This window comes from Tyto alba, unplaced genomic scaffold (assembly GCF_018691265.1).
Source record: "Tyto alba isolate M040663 unplaced genomic scaffold, T.alba_DEE_v4.0 Super-Scaffold_23, whole genome shotgun sequence".
Lineage (NCBI taxonomy): Eukaryota > Metazoa > Chordata > Aves > Strigiformes > Tytonidae > Tyto > Tyto alba.
The window spans coordinates 760,876-773,205 of NW_024881297.1; the positions used below are offsets into that span (position 1 = coordinate 760,876).

General features: G+C 46.9%; 1 protein-coding gene across 7 annotated transcripts in view; it reads left to right on the top strand.

The window, feature by feature from the left end:
- Positions 1-12,330, top strand: part of SHROOM3 (shroom family member 3) — a 163,143-nt gene that overhangs the window by 113,554 nt on the left and 37,259 nt on the right. The window contains exon 1 of one of the 7 annotated variants that reach the window (XM_032992474.2): positions 9,748-9,770. The exons of the other annotated variants lie outside the window; for them this stretch is intronic. The gene's annotated coding sequence lies outside the window, so the exon portion shown is untranslated. Of the gene's footprint in view, positions 1-9,747; positions 9,771-12,330 lie in introns of those variants that run through there. 7 annotated transcript variants of the gene reach the window in all.

Genomic DNA, 12,330 nt, shown 5'->3' on the forward strand with positions numbered 1-12,330 from the left:
ATGGTGAGTTCTTGGTGCTCACGGTGGCAAGCTGGCTGACTTTAATGGATGTGGGAGTAGGAAACAGCTATGGTCAGCAGGATTGGGCTCACTGTAGCCACACTATTCACAGCGTATCAGGTGCTTCAGTTGCTGGGAAGGAAAACCTGTTATCGATGTGGAAATGGAATGGATCCAATTTTTGCTAGCTGCAGACCTAGCCCCAAATCTGTGACAGGTCAGACATTTGAAATTAAGTACTAAATGCCCGTTACAAATGCTTATTCATGAATGTCCCCAAGTGGAAGCTTGTTTGTGCTCTGGATTCCTGTAAGAGTGTGGCTGGGAGTCTTGAGTCTCTCCACACAAAGACTACCTTTATATCACCGGGCATACAAGCAAGCTGCACAGTGGGGATAAAGCGTATTGCCCTGAATGAACAATACGTAGAGCTCGGCTAAACTCCTGTAAACCCGGGGAGAGACAATGCCAGTGTTTCCCTAAGTCTTGTACCAGTTTTAGACAAGCCCTGACTCCGCTCCAAAAGAAGGATTTCACAGCCTCCCGCTGTCCCAGCCATCCAGTCTGACAGCCTCCGGGATGGCACCATCCCTCACTGCGACAGTGGCAATAGAGAGTGGGTCACCCTTCTCCCGTCACTGCGGCAGCCTCTCTCTTGTGGGTGCAACGGGGGTGTTCCCTGAGGGTCATCTGTCCTGCAGAGGAGACTGAGAAGGTTGCAAGCTGTTGATCACATGCGCGGCTTCACAAGCGTTTCCCTTTTCTTAGCAAGTGCTGTGTTGAAAATAGATGATTCAGTCCAAAGAACCCGAAGTTGCAAGAGGATATGAATACCTAAAACTCTGTGGTACCCAAGTGGAAAGACGAGACACATAAGAAAAAGACTGTGTGTGTTTGAAAGTGGTGATTTAGGGGGATTGTTACCAAGTTTAACTTGAGTGAAAAGCTTGGCTAACCGTGATGGGATGCATGCTTGCCTCTATTCAGGTGAGAGCCACTTCTCTAATCCTTTACATTCTAGTTGCACCAGCGCTTGAATTAGTGGCACTGTCCGTTGGGTTTAAAGAAACATGAAGAATTTCAGTCATCAATTGTTCTTGATGGAAGAGGGTTGGGTGGGTTTTTTTGATGTAGCAGTAACTGCTGTATCAGCTGAGTTCTAGTGGTGGGGAAGAAGGATGGGGAGGGTAAATTTGTGCCTTTGAAAGAGGAATCCGATGGAAATGAAACCAGCCCACTTCACCCTGATTAGATTTCATCATGTTGTGACTTCAGAATGCCTTCAGCATCCTGGCAACAGGGGCAAGGATTTGAGAAACGTCCAAAAGTTAAAAGGACACAGTTCCTATGGATTATCAGTGAATCTGTTTTTTGAAAAAATCTCATCTTTACTATTCTTTCAGTAACTTAATCCGGCATTGAAGAAAAGTATTTGGGCAGACAATAAAAATAGCCAGGCCAAGTGCTCTCCAGCAGTGACCTGATCCCGTCTCGTGTGTTACAGAGGGCACAGATTCCTTTGGAGTTACAAACAGGCTCCAGGCTGGAGACAGACTCCATTTCAGACTAATTTAAGTAAAGTACGTGATGATAACTGATGGCCAGTGCACAGTACAGATATAGTGGGGACAGGGCCCCTCGCACAAGATGGCTGCGTCCTAATCGTGCTATGGCAGCTTGAGTTTCCCTGGATAGATGGGAGCAAATATGTGCCATAAGGCATAGCTCTAAAAACTAAGCTACAGCCCTGATGGAAAACATCAAGCCTGGAATGTATTTATCTTAATTTTGTGTTTTCCCATCTAGGCAGGGAGAAGGAAACCATACTGTTACGCAGCTCACAAGTTCTTTTTAAGTGGATTTCCCAAAAGTTTGTTAGGGGTGTGTATTGGCCCTGGCTATTCCAAGCAGATTATTAGATCCCAGGTGCAGAGAACAAGGAATATGGTGGCAAGCATTAAAGAGAAACAAGAAAATGCAGGGGTAAAAGACAACCTAGCAATAACGTATAAACAAACCCAAAATTCTCCCTGTGTCTCAAGCACGGGGCAAACACAAATCCAGATATCTTCACTGAGCTACTCCAGCCAAAAGAGCTAGCACCATCATTGCGTTTCACCCAGCGTGAACTCCTTTTTGTGATGAGGTGCAGAGGAAAGCTGGGTCTGTGTCTGTGCCCTGGCGCAGGCGCCTTCAGCAGAGCCATCTGGCAGAAGTTCCCTTCCCTGGTTTGCAGCACGCGTGGTGGTGTCAGCACACTCGACACGATGGCGTGTGCCTCCACCCAGGGGCAGGACCGATCCGCAGGGAGAAGGAGAAGCTGCGATATTTGAAGTGGCTCTCGGAGCCAAGGAGTTTGCCTTGTGAAATCATCGTTTTATTTGTTTGTCTTCCTGCATAGGCATCTTTTGCCTGGGAGCTCTCTTGCTCCGTGCTGATTTGAGTGCTTAATGCGCTGCAGCCCAGACTTCAGGACGTTGCTGCTCTGTGTTGGGGAAGAGAGCGGTTAAGCCAGCAAAGCCTCTTTGGGCCAGAGAGAGGTGTGTGTTGAGAGGTGGATTGAAAGTCAAAGATTTTATGGGGCCCTATGGCTTTGTTGTGAAGGATGCCAAACCTTCCGTCTGGAAACTCTGGGCTATCATTGTGAGAAGCGAAAAAGGAGCTTAGTTTCTAAGTGGCTAATGAGTTTCCTTCCTTGTTTCTGTCAAGGGTTTTGCAGGGGTGATGCCGATTAATGTCATGTCCTTTCCCCAAGGCTATCCCCTTCCTCTTCCATCTCACCGGGCTCAGTCTGACACCATCTATTAGACTACTCGTCCCTGATTTATGAGCAATAGATATTGACACTGATGGCTGCTTAATAGGATTTGAGTTTGCTGTTTGCACTATGAAAGAGTTTGGCACTTCTCACTTAAATGGCAATTTGTGTTTGGGCCTGGCTCCACCAAGACTTATTTTGGAGGGTTTTTCTTTAATGAGGGTGGTCACAGCATGTCCTGTGTATGAGGACAGGCTGAGGCTGGGGATACGTATTGCTCCCCTTTTTCCTATTGACAAGCAGAGCAGAGATTTCTAGACTGTGACTACAGATCACGGCACGTCCCTAGCAAAGATGCGGCTTCATTTGGGAAGGTGCTGGTGTTCGCACTGGGGAATAATAATTTTTCATGCGACCTGCCTTTCGTTAACTTGTAAATGGCTGCCTCCTGCTTAGCTGTGGGAGACCTCAGTTCAGACTGCCGGTTGATGCCACGGTGGGTGGTCATCTCTTCCCTGCTTTCATAATGTTCTTGGAGCTGCTCTAAGTGACAAGCAGTCCACACTGTTTCAAACAGAGTGGCTCGAGGTGAATTTTTAAGATGTGTCTTGAATGACTTGTGAGGAAAATCCCATTAAAAGCTGGTAGGCATTTAGGCTAAGTGAGATTTTCTGGGTTTTCCAAGAGCTGTGAAAAGTGCTTTAACTACAGAGTAGCACCTTTATGTTCCTAGGAACACAGCAGGATTTGAGACATTTCCCTGGAAATCAAAGCCACTACTGATCCATAGTGCAGTTTCTCTTAACTGTTCCTGGAGGTGCTTTGCCCCATAGGTGCTCAAGAGCAGCATCACTGGGGAAGACCTTGACCTCATCCAGGTGAGTGTGTGAGCTTCCCCCCCGCCTCCACGGGTGCTTATCCAGCCCAGCAGTGCACGCAGTAGGGCATCCCAAGTCCCAACTTGCTTTGAGCCCAAGGAGTGATTGGAACCTGGACTCAAGATTGTCAGGCTGAAACACAATAGACAAGGTGATGGGGAAGAGTTCTCCTGTCGTCAGGGTGCATAGGAGAGGTACGACACAGGGGGCTGCATCCAGGAAAGATGCTCGTAGTATGTTTTCAGCAGGAGGCAGGCAGAGATCTATTTATGCTCCTAAATGGCCTGAAATTTCTACATTCCCCAGTCCTGTGATTGAAAGAAAAATGTTCATGACTTCTTTACTCTTCACAGTTGTTCACATTTCAGTGAGGGTGTTACTAATCCTGTTTCTAATGTAGGCTGTATGAGACTTTATTATGCGGATGGAGACGAGTTAACTCTTTACTTAGCTGTGCCGTGCAAAGGCAGGCAGCATTTCACGGGGGGCTGAGACCTGGCTGCTGGCAACCGCAAAGGTTTTTGTGGCTCCAGTGTTAGTTTCTCATCCATCTCTGTTCGGTGCTAATCATGAGACTCGAGACCACTTGTCTTTTCCCGGCCCGCCGAAACTGGAATAACTGCTTTATTGTCGCTTACAGTTCTCCCTATTCTTCACCTCCCTCCTGCTTCTTTTTTTTTTTTTTTTTTTTTTTAAATTAGCCGCTTTGTGCACGTTCCCCGAGCGTTCCCCCTCACCCCTGGCCACAGGAACGTGCGGTGGGGTAGGTGGCCAGCACTTGCCTTTGCCGGAGGAGCCGCAGGCGGTGCCGGGAGGGAGCGGAGGCGGGAAGGCCGGTTCCTCCTCTGAGGTGGTTTGTGTGAGCACAGCGGGGATGCGCTGAGGCGACAGGGCCTGAGGGTTCCTCTCTCATCTGACGTGTCTCGCTCACGGCCGCAGTCCTCATCCTTTTCCAAACTCCTCTCATCTCCGCCGGACTGGCAGATGCTAAAAATAATTTGAGTGACAAACAGATATTTATTGATTTATTAGCTTAGCAGCCAGCATTTCTGTATCTTGCCTTGGGCGCACTCATCAAAAATCAAAGAATCACAAAATGCTCAGAGGGCAGAGCCTTAGCTTGGGCACGCTGTTGTAACTCAAGCAGCTTCACTTCCACGGGCTTTGGTTCCCGCATTGATGTATAGCTGCATTTATGGCTGAAGTTATAAAAAAGATGCAATATCGCTGCTGCGGGGGTCAATAACCACAGCAAACTGCGTGAACTCTTTAAAAATAAAAGTGCAAGGAGGTGATCAGCCGGATTGCAGCTCTGCTGTATTCAGCAGGCTTTTTTTTGCTCTGTGCTTATACCACACTCTGTGGACTCAGTATGTACACGAAAAGCTCAAGTCTTTCTGCTGTTTCCAGGCTATTTTTGTGCCTTCCCTGGACCAGTACATTGGTTTTCCATGGGACCTGTGCTGTTAACGTGGTGCAGAGGAGGCATGATGAACCAGCGACAGCATTTCTTGCCTCAGGTGTGGATGGGCAACTAACAGTCATAGCCGTGTTCATTAGTAACCATATTTTTCACTTTGCTTTTCTATATTACAGTCCCTGAGAGCTGTAGGTCTCTGAACTCTGTGCAGAATGATGCTACAGGTGCTTCAGAGATTATATTTTGTCAAGCAGCTGGACAAATCCTTATCTCCTTACTCAATTTATCCTGATTTCCCACTTGAGCAAGTCTCCCACCGAAGTCCTGAGGAAGTGAATGGGTGCTGTGTTGAGTAAGGGATTCAGGAATTTGTCCAGGAGGAGGTGGGTGAGTGGGATGGAGAAGCAGCTCATAAGTAGCAGCTCATATTCTGGGGATTAGGCATTGCAACACCCGTGAAGGTGATTTAAATCCGTAAAATGCACTCCACCCCTCAAGTTACTGCAATTAAAATCTGTCATACCAGGAAACACTGCAAAATAATCAGGTTACAGAGCAGAGAGACAACTTCAGCTGCAGGTTTGAGTTGGTTCTTGATGCTGAATGTCCACCATACCTGTGACAAATGTGAATATGAGGCTTTCTTCTGCCCCCTCTGAATGGATGCTCGGATTGTCAGTCACTCAGTTGCCCATCACAGAAACCGTTTTTTCAAAAAAAAACAGCTGAGCTATTGTTCCAGCACTTCAGTAATGTCATGTTTTCAGAGGAGAGCTGCTAGGGCAGAATTTCAGGATGTGTTCCTTAAAGTCCAACATGTATGCAAGCCAGGAAGAGAGATCCAGCTGTGCAGGCGGAAGAGATTAATGCCCTCACGTGTTCATCAGTGCCAGATCTCATCCACCTGCCACTGCAGCAGTTAATGGAAGCACTCCCTTAATCTTTAGCTTTAAACCATTTAAATTGTTGGTCTGAACTGACCTAGTTTGTTTTGCCTTTAACATATTAAGAAGTGCTCACGCAAACCACTGCACCAGCAGATGAAGTCTGGCCCCAGGTGCTACGTGCTGCTGGAAAAGGTTCCTGGTGGGGGCTAGTCTTGTCTTCCAGGTCTCAGGTCTGTACCCCATGGCCAGGTCCCGGGTGGGCCACGTCTTGCCTGACATTCAGACCCCTCCCTAAGATGGCCCTTTTGTATCAGGAAAATATCACTGTTCTGAAGGGTAAGTGTAAAAAGTGTAATTCTGGGAAAATATCTTCTGCTTATTGGATCTCTCTCTGTGAACATCACTGTTTTTTCAGCATGGAGGGCTTGTAGTCTTTTCCCAGTGAATCATTTGAATTCTCTAATCCTAAAATGGAAACTGACCTTTATTTTAGATGTTTGACTTTTGCTTCCTTCCAGTGGCTGCCTTTCTTTGTAGGAACTGCAATTATTTTTTTTTTTTTCATTTACACTTGTCCTTTAGGGCTGGCTTGTGCTTGGTTTTGCATTATGTAAGAAAAAGTTAGGTGTTGCAATTTATACATAATGACTTTTGATCAGCATGATTCTGCATTGGGATACCCCGGAACCTGTAAAGATAACATTGTTTTACCTGTGTGCGGTGGTTGTGGTCCTTAAAGCGACAGATGTGTTAGTGATCTTTCTGCTTGCCTGAGCTGTGCAATCCATTGTCTTCATTTCGGGCACTTCTGACTAACAGATCTGAGCACTTCTGCACCTCAGAGAGAGTTGATCACAGTCCTTTATGGCCAGGTCTGAAAGATTGTTCCTAGTGGCCTCCTGGTCCTGAACAGCCCGTGAAGATGGGTGACACTTTGATTCCCCCCAAAAATCCCACAGCATCCCCAAAGGCCAGTGTGACTTGATATCTCTAAAAAAACTCAAGAGATTTTCAATTATGGTCAAGGGTGAGTCTATAGATACTCCTGTTAGTCCTGGGATAGAATAGAATGAAAATGTCATTTCTCTGTATTTTCACTTTTGTTTTGACACAGTAAGTAGGTAGACCTGTTTCCTAAGGGGGTTAAAACTCTCTGAGTACAACGTGCAGGAAAGCATTTTACTTACAAGTAGAGTCAGGGTGCAGGGCAGACTGCCCTCCACTTTTCGTGGTGGTACTGTTTGACAGACCAAGGCAATTGTAACCTCTCAAGTCTCACCTCCTGAGAAGGTGAGACCTCCCCTGAGCAGGCAGAGTGCTGCTCAAGTCGGTACTGATTACACCAGCTGAAGATGAGAACCCTTTACTCCCGTTGAACTGCATCCCAGATTACTACTATACAGAATTAAGCCATGATCCTAAAAGGATTTGGGCTGGAGCAGCACAGAGCACACATTATCCGTGTGGGAGCACCAGGAGGCTGGAACGGCTCCTGAGTGTGGTGGGTAGAGCAAAATCACAGCCAGTGGCAAACCCACCTTGTGCACAGACCACCACAGCGGTAAAATCCCAGCTGTGCACAGAGCTGGTGCTGCGGCTCCAGGCATTTTGAATTACTGTAGGAACAATTATAGGAATAACTATTCCTATAATAAAAGGAATGACCTCCTATTATACATCAGCATGTGCAACCCGGGAATGGTGGGCTCCGGTGCCTGAACAGGCAGGCTCGCTGGGTGGTACTGTGGCACAAACATAAGCTGTAATTGAGTATAACCATAAACTTTTACTACAAAAAAGCCAGGATTTGACTGGGGATAAAAGGTAATTTCTCAGCCCTACAGGTCCTTCCTTCCAGCTAGGGTCCCGGTCTTTTTGGCAGGACCACGCAGGGAGCCGTGCACTCTGACCACCGGCTCGGCAGCGCAAGAAAAGACTCCGGTCTTCAGGGCTGCGTGCCCAGCTGCCTGCCTGCCCGCTGAATTCACACGCGCTGTCTGGGGGCAAGCTCCTCATGCAAAGCAGGGGAAGGCCCACATTTCAGAAACCGTTGATTTAGGGTGTCTTTAAAAGGGTGGCAGTCTCTGGGGTGGAGGTCTGGGTGCAGTGGAATGCCTATTGTCAAACCTAAAGACCAAAGCAAACGCTACATATTGTGAAGCCAACTGCAGCTGGCACGAACCAAAAATGTGCATGTGAGTGCCTTTCTAAGTACCCAGTAATCCTCCAGGGCAAAATGAGGATTAGGTCTCTCTCATAGACAAAGAGGGAGTTCATTTTCTCAAAGATCCCTTAGCCAATACCAAATCAAGTGGGGAACCCGAATGAATGCGAATATTCCTTTCAGATCTCTGCTTGCAAACAGGTACAGCGCCGAAGCAGCTTGTTTGTGCGTTTGTGTGGGTCTGTGCAAACACAACGTGGCCAGATTGTGGGATTGAGGTCAGGTCAGATAAAACCCATCCAATCTCAGAGAAAAGGGAAAGCCAGGAAAACACTGGGCAAGTAGGACTAGACAGTATCACACAGCCAAAATTCAGTCTCCTTTCTCCAGGTTTTGTCTCAGTGGACCTGAAGGTCAGTGCTCATTGAAGTTGTTTAAGTTGGAGTTGCATAAATGAAGAGCCCTCCTAGAAGGAAAGCTGTGAGTCTCAATTAATTCCAAGTGACTTGTGAGCCTCTGTGTCTCTTTGCCCTGAAATACCGCTTGCTCAGCGTGACCACATAGGAGCCATTAGATTGAAAGTGATGGGTGCTTCAGTGTGAGATGGATCCATCTGAAATTTGCCATCCCAAGACAGCTCCGTGATTTCTTAGCCCTTTAATTTGCCTTCAAGCAATGGCCTCTGCATTGAGAAAAGCACAAGCCATCTCTGCACTGTTCCTGGAAAATTTTTTATTTTCCCTTTTGGTGATTGGCTTATAGCATGAAGATCAGCTCTAGTAATCCTGCCTTAACAGATATCACATACTTTGTATGTGATGCATACAAAAAAAAATGTATTAAGTAGTTCCTTAGAAGCAGCAGCCAGCAGCACTCTGAATGGTTTTGGGTTATGTGTTTTTTTCCCTGAGCTTTAGTGACCCATCTGAATCCGAGACATGGATATTGTTTCTGCTTGAGACTTGGATCTTGCTGCAGAACTCTGGGAAGAATACCAAATTCAGTCCCAAGATTCATGTGTTCAACGAGCCTTACTGAGATTTCAAAACCTGTCTTGCTCTGCGTTAGGATGAAAAAGTCCTGCCAGAGATTTTCACAGGTGGATCCTGTTGTGTTTTGAGGTGTCCATGAGACGGCCTTGAAATCCTTATCTGCCTTATTAGGCTGTGGACTTGAACCTGGCTCTTCCCCATCTCAGGTGAGTGTCCCAAGTGGCAGGCTAGAGATTTTACTCAGGAACTGAGAGACTTTTCCTGGCAAAAGCTTTAGTCCAAACTGCATGCCCTCCAAGGAGAAATTTCAGTTCCATTTACAAGAATTTTTCTGATTAAAAAAATTGTTTTGTTCACGTATTTCCAGCTGGCTCTGGCTCTTTGTCAGGCTCAGGGGTCCCGTGAGGACAGATTAACAAACCTGGGCAGATGTTGCCAGTACCAACTAAAATCCACACGTACTCCGTCCAGGAGAGGACCTGGGCCTTTGTGCGCTGACACACAGGGCACTTCCACTTCAGCTAAAGGGTATTCTGTGAGCGTGACAGATATGTGGATTACGGGCTATTTCTGGACCAGCTGCAGGAGGTAACAAAACAAGAAATACACACGCAATCCAGTCTTTTCACTTCAGGCGGAGCAGGAGGATCTGCAGAGCAGCACGCCCACGGGTGAGTGCCACCTCGGTGCCCGGGATGAGCGTGGTCTCTCTCCCCTTCCGCAGCCCTGCCGGGGTTAGCCCTCTCCTTAGCAGCATGGAGGAGGCAGGAGGGCTTGCTCTTCGCCAAGGGATGTGGGGCTGTCGTGGAGGCGGTGTTTTCATTCACAAGGAGACAGAATTCTAGCTCATCGGCTGCGGAGGGCTTGCCTGTAGCCTGGCAGGGTGCGGATAGCCAGAGGTGAAGCTGCTGAACTCTCCTTATGTCACTTGGCTGAGCTGGGGATCTCAGGATGCCCTGTGACGTTGTGTGACGCGGGGTGCTACGAGGATAAAACGGCAGCCTGAACTCCTTCGTCTCCCTCCCTTCAGGGTTGTCAGAGCCAAGTTCTGCTTTGTTGCTGCTTCTCCTTATTTTTGTGTCTGTGCTGTGCTGTTGGCTGTTTCTGTAGTGGAGGAGGGTTGCCTCTTACATTCTGATTTAAGACAAAGGGGAAAAAAATCAGGAAATGCTTATAAATTGCTATAGAAGTTGGAAGAGGAATTCCATGCTTTAATCTCAATTTCAGAAGCATCAGCGTGTGAGCAGTTATTTTCCTAGGAAAGCTTTTAATTCTGATAGTGGTTGTAAACACTCCTGTCGATCCTGAATGATTTAAAAATCAGAATTTAAGCTCCATCCTCTCTTCTAGGAATAATACTGGGCTTAGAAGTAATAAGACATTAAAAATTACTAAACCTATTAACATTTGGGGGTTTGATCCTCTAGGACTTAGGTCTTCTATTACCGTGGCAGCGAATCTGGTGTTAGTTTAAAATAAGTAATCATGACTCCAAGAGGTGTGACCATTAGAAAAATATCCATTTTGAAAAATTTAAAAATAAAACTGTAATCATTTTTAAATGTAGTTCCAGGTGTTGTATCCTAGACTCATACCTGGAACTACAGACAGCTAAGCAGAAAAGCAGACTGACTACAGGATGGCAGTGCAGACAGAAGAAGTGTAATGCTGATGTGCTGGAAAACAAATGCTATGGGCAGACAAAAATTTGGAAGTTTGGTTTTGTACGGCTTCCCTGCGTAAAATCTCTCTCCTCTTTGGGAATTGTAGGCAGGCAGCTGAGCTCACACCGCCGTGTTTCCTCAACAATGATTTTTGCTACTTCCATTTCTCAGGGAAGTATTTTTATGAACCATGGAATTTAATTCATTGAGAATAAAATCTCTGCACACCCTGGCTGAAATTGGTCAGCCAGTTCAGGCGTAATTGTTGGGAAATCTGCTGGGCAGAGGCATGCACCCCCAGTTATTGTCTAGACTTGATTTAGGAAACCAATCTGTACTGGAATGTGAAGATTATAAATAAGGATAGGGAAGAGTGAAGAAAATGAGAAAGAAGAGCCAAGAGCCCAAAAGGTGAAGATAAATGCTGTGAAGTGTTGCAAGTGTGCAGGTAACGGGAGGTCAGCGCAGGAGACAGATAAGGCAGCCAGAGGAGGTCGGAGTCGTCTGTGGTCAGGAGCAGAGGGTCCCCCCAAAACAGCGAATGAGCTCTGCAGGGATCGTGGCAGCTTGGGAAGGACGTGAGACATCAGATGACAGCAGCAGGCAAGCCAGTCTCTTGTAGAGAGTTGATTAATATGAAATAAGGCCACCCATGCTTTCTTGAAGAGCTCTGAAGAGGGTGATGAAAAGCAGGGAAACGTTTCACAGATGCCTGCTTCAGAAAAGGCAGTGCTGGATGTGCGGAGGGGGCACGGCCGCGCGGGCGGGAGACGCTGCCTCTCTCCTCTGGCGGCCAGTGCTCTCTGCACAAGGCAGAGGCGACCAAGCTGTGGGGCAATGGCACTTCTGAGGAGCAGGCTTTTCTTAAAGAAAGCCTTAAATCTGTAGTACTGTATTCTTTCACTGTTTGTCGAGCAAGCATTGAGGAAAAAAATCCTAACAGGCCGTATTTTTAGATGAGGGAAAAGCTGAGCAGAGTGTCTTTGTACAGCTACTCATTAACATGTGTGGTATTAAATACCAAAGGCACTGTGCTAGCAGCAAGTATAAATAACAATTCATAATTAAGCACGAACTTTGCAGAAAAGGAAAGATTTCAGAGGGAGCTGCCGGCCTCAGGTGGGAGGTAAAGGAGTTTTAAATAGGCTTCGCTAGGTTTCCTGTCTCCCACTCGCGAGCTTTAGAAACAACGTGATAACAAAAAGAACAACTGCAGGCCACTCCTCGCTGGGGATACTTTTTAGCTATGTAATTGTGTGGCATTTTGCAACGTCCCGAAATAAAATGCAGCCCCGGACCTTAAAGAGCATCCCAGCAAGCTGGGTGCTGTTGCTGGGAGCCGTCACGCTGTGCTGTCCTGGGGACAGCTCGAGCTTTAGGAGAACGGTCGCTCTGAGGAGAAGGTGTGAGTGATGCCAGTCAAGACGCGAGGTAGGCCCTCAGCATCTTTGCACGAGGGTGGCTGTTTCCATGGTACGGTTGAAGAAGGATCTTTATAGAGATTAGCACGATCCTGATTGTTAGACTGAGCTGCAGAAGAAAATGATTTAGACGTGTCTTAGAAACT